Source organism: Vigna radiata, chromosome 10 (genome assembly GCF_000741045.1).
Source record: "Vigna radiata var. radiata cultivar VC1973A chromosome 10, Vradiata_ver6, whole genome shotgun sequence".
NCBI classification, from domain to species: domain Eukaryota; kingdom Viridiplantae; phylum Streptophyta; class Magnoliopsida; order Fabales; family Fabaceae; genus Vigna; species Vigna radiata.
The window spans coordinates 10465072-10470065 of record NC_028360.1 but is presented as its reverse complement, the minus strand read 5'-3'; positions in this window follow the sequence as shown (position 1 = coordinate 10470065).

The window sequence follows — 4994 nt, the reverse complement described above, 5'->3', positions numbered from 1 at the left end:
AAAATTATCTGTTGAATTAATTAAGGAATTAATAATTTAATAGATAATTTTAGAACTTGCTTTAAGGAATTAAATCAAGATACGCTTATGTGAATGCTTGAACAGAGAACGTATTTTATCCAAGATGTTAGTCAAAGACCAATTCCTGGCACAGCAACTGTGTTTCTTGTATTGTTTTGTGTATTTTGATGTCTAATTGAGTTATAAAAGGAAGAATTGTCAGGTGTTGCACAAGTCCCTTGGGAGAACGATACTTTACTTATCCACTGTATTACTCTCAAAAAGTTGTTTTTCATTATGTTAATCGATAACACTCACCCTATAAGCAATTACAATAGCACGAGGCTAGTGCCATTGCTGTAGGAACTTACATTCCAACCCACACAAACCTCTACTTCGTCTTCCCCACAAACATAGGGGTCACTTAACTTAGATAATGAATCAAAATTAAATAACACATGGAATCAACAGTACAATAAAATATCCTTTCCAATAATAACTATCTCTGTTCACAATCATATTAAGTGGTCCAAATACAAATATACATACTTAAAAATCTACCAAATACTACATTATTACAAAAATTACATAACTCTCAACCAAGTTTTGGACTGTATCCGGTGTATGGAGTTCTACAGGCTCTGCTCTTGAAACGCCGCCGACGTTGTCCTTCGTTCTTATCGCTGTCCTGCCTGTCAATTCATCCCCCACTTGCAAAATCATTGTAAAAAACTTGTTCTTCATAACACGTACGGTTAGCACCTTCATCATTATTTATGTTCATACCTTGTTTGAAGAACCAATCTCTGTAGACGAACCCATAGCATAAAAAAGGGAACAACTTCCACGAAATACACCCCCAACGACGACAGAGGCGAAACCTAGCTCGGAAGACCGAAATCCTTCAACTTCCCCTCACATTGCTCACCGTTTCAAAGCCTTCAGTAAATGGACATAGAAAGAACAACTTCAAAGGAACACGAAAACATTAAATGGATGCAGAGAGAGCTTCAGAGAGAAACGAAAACCTACAATGGAGCAAAAAGAGAGTGGTTAAAGAGAGAGTGCTTCAAAGAAGAAATACTGATTCAAACCACTGGGGTTGTTTTTGGAACATCACAAAATCTCCTTTTTCAAATCATTATTTTAATTAAAAAAAATTCAATCACCCAATAGATTGTTGACATGTGACGTTGTCAAATTGTTGTTAAAATTTGGTTGTTAACATATCGGTATCCTTATTTTTTTAGCGTAGACTTTTATGGTGCTGAATTTTATTGTGTTTGATGAATGCATTTTGACATACTTTTTTTTATTGAATTTAGAATATATTAATTCAATAACAAATAAATAAAAAAATAATCCATGTAAATGTTATAAAGAAAGATTGTGTCGAAATATTATTATACCGAAAAAGTCAAATATGGTTGGTAAGCTATGCTGCGTTTAAGCCTTAAGTTTATGATGGAAAAATGGACAACGATATATTTGTTCTTTGATTGTAGTATTTATACTGGACAAAACAAACATAGCATGGCTCAGTGGTAAGGAAAGTGGTTTTGTTAAGCTTTTGAACAATGAAGATTCAATTTAATATACTTGTTTATAAGAATAAAATTCTCAGAATACTTTTATTACTATTATTTTATGCACAACTTATGCTGGTTGAAAAGTAAAGTTTATTTCATCACATGATTTTCTTTTAATTTTAGAACTTTTGTTTATTATTTTATGGATAAATTGTGTTGCATTTATGTTCTCATTGATAATAATTTTTTATGTACAAAAAATGTTGTTTCTACTACACCATCACATGTTCATGTAAATTTTAACTGAATTTATAATTTTTAACAAGTACTTTTAATAAATTTGTAATCCAATTTACGATATTAGATTTAGTTCTCGTCTTTAGATTCTTGAATATAAAGCATAATTTTATTTGTTTAGGATTTAATGAATTGAAAGGTTGAATGAGTTATCATAAATTCAAAGTTTTAAAAGATAAGATTTGAGTTGTGAATTTATTTTTACATGAAAATAAAATTGAAATAATTATTAATATATTAGAATGAAGTGAATGAAGATTAATTTTAATATCTAATTGAGATAGATATTAATTGAGAAAATATGAAAAAAAAGTTGTCATGGGACAACTTCCTTAAAAAAGAATTATATTAATGCTTATTATATTGCAAACTGCACAATTGGTAAGTTTTGCCGTTAACATAAACCTCTCACTAAATAAATTAAATAAACAAGATTGTGAATAAGATTATACATATATCACTAATTAAATTAAATAAATAAATAAGATTGTGAACACTCTGCTAAATTAAATAACTAAAATAATAAATAAAAATAAAAATAGAGTTATAAACATTTCATTAAATAAATTAAATAAATCAAAATAAATAAAAAAATTATGAGGTTATGAAGACTAACTAAATAAATTAAATAAATCAAAATAATAAATACAAAGTTATGAACATCTCATTGAGTAAGTTGAATAAACAAAATAATAAATATAAGTAAAATAAAAATATGACACATAATTAAGAAAAATAAATATAATTAAATGAAATATATAAAAATGATAAATGTTTAGTTTTCTTTATTTAAAAATAACTTCTTCAAGCTAAATTTGAATATTCAATATTTTAAAATCTGATTAATAATTTCTTTATTTTTTATTTTTTGAAATGAAAACAATAAGCAGTCATGGAAGAAGCAAAAATAGTTTCGTTCTTCTTCTCCCAAGTATCAATTTGTAAAAATTTATATTACTATTGCATTAATATTTTAGTATTTTTCTCATGTTCATTTACATGTTTTGCGTTGCATATTCACAAGTCATTCTACAGTATTATAAAAGATGTATTTATCATTCATGACCTAAAAATTTTAACTTACATGTTTCACTATTTTTCTGCATTTTATACATTTTTAAAATTTGATAAAATTAATATTTAAAATTTATGAACACATTAACATGATACCATATTAATCTAACACACAAAATGTGAAAATTATATTTTTTACTACGAAACTCTAAATATAAATTTAAGCATTGACAATAAAGAATAATAACTTAAGAATAAGATGTAAAAGTTTGAGCTCAATTAAATAATTAACAAAGTAGAAATTAAATTTTTAGTGAAGTAACTTGAAACAAAAAAGTGATGTTAATTCAAACTACGAAATTTTTCTCTTTAACCACATACCTCTAAAAGAAAATTTTAATATATCTTATAAACTTGGAATAAAAATTTCATCTCAGTCTAACTATACCAAAACTACTCAGAACTAAACAATATATAGAAACCTAATTTTTATACTAAAATGCATAAATTATTTTTTCTAGAATAAACTTTTAATTTTAAATCTCACCGATCATGATATAAAAATAATATTTTAATAATACTCTATAAAAGTTTCAACCTAATCAAATAGTTTATAAAGTTATGATCATAATTGATATAACTTAATCCAATAGTTTATAAGGTTATGATCATAATTGATACTATATGTAGATAATTTTTTTTTTAATTTAAAAAATAATAAAATAAAATAAAATAAAATAATTACGAACTGATAATGAAATATAATTTTCAGGTGTCATTGATTATTTAAACATGATTACATAAATGACCAAATTTAATAAAATTCACCAAAATTGGAACCTTATTGACAAAAATAAAGAGATTACGTAATAAACTTGACAAAAATATGGATCAAATTAGTATTTAGTTTTTCTTATGTTAAACTCAAAATATATTTGAGCAAATAACCAGGATCTTTTTGTCAATGTTAACTTGTAGATGAAAATGTTAACTCTGCTAAGGAAAAATCAACTAGCATCCGCAATAAGATCATCATAACCAATGACACAGAACTACTGTCAACGGATGAAATCTAAGGAGCAGAGGAATACAAAGCTGAAGATATGAACTTCTTTAGGAAGGCCAAAGCAATGAATAATACTGATTACTATGCTTACAAGATAAAGCATGCTATTGAAAAATGAGAATTTCAGTTCAAAACTTTACTCAGAAGACAGGAAAAATTTCAATTTAATCTAATTGTTAATAAAATAAAAATAAAATTTACCAAGACTACTCAAAATTTGACGTGAAAACCTAACTTTTATATTAAAATATATAAATTATTTTTCTTAGCATAAACTTTAAATTGAAAATTTTATTAATATAATGAAACATAATAGTTTAATAATTCTTTGTAAAAGTTTTAACCTAATATAATTATTTATAAAATTGTAATTATAATTTATACAATGCTGAAACAATTATTTCAGTTAAAAAAATTAAATAAAATAAAAACAAATAAAAAATTCACTGATACATAATATATATACAGATCACATGTCATTAATTATTTAAATATAATTACTAAAAATAACCAAATAATAAAATTCATAAAAAATAGAATTTTATTAACAAAAAAAAAAAAAACATATTAAATAATCATAACGAAAATTTGGATCAAATTAGTATTTTCTTTTTCATGTTAAACTCAGAATATACTTTGACACTAGTGTAGGGAGGGACTTTTATCCCGGTTATTTTTCACTATACGTCGCGGTTTACGAACTGCGGCATATTCAGCCGTGGTAGTAAATTAGAGACTTTAGGTTGCGATTACAACCGCGGTAAAAAGGTTGGGGAATATACCGCAGTTGTATAAGAAACCGTTGCCTAAACCCTTTTTTTGTAAAAAAAAAATGTTCCAGTATATGCCGCGATTAGAACCGCGGTAAAAGACCCAGGAATAGACCGCGGTTCTTGCACTAACCGCGGCCAAAGGTCCATAAAAAAAATGAACACTATATACCGCGGTTGTGGTAACAACCGCGGCATATTCCCCTGCAGTATTTTAAAATAGTAGGTCTGTTTTTGTGATATCCACTACTACAAAAATAGACCTACATATCAAATACACGTTCAAATTCATTTTCAACAGAACAAACACATGTTGAA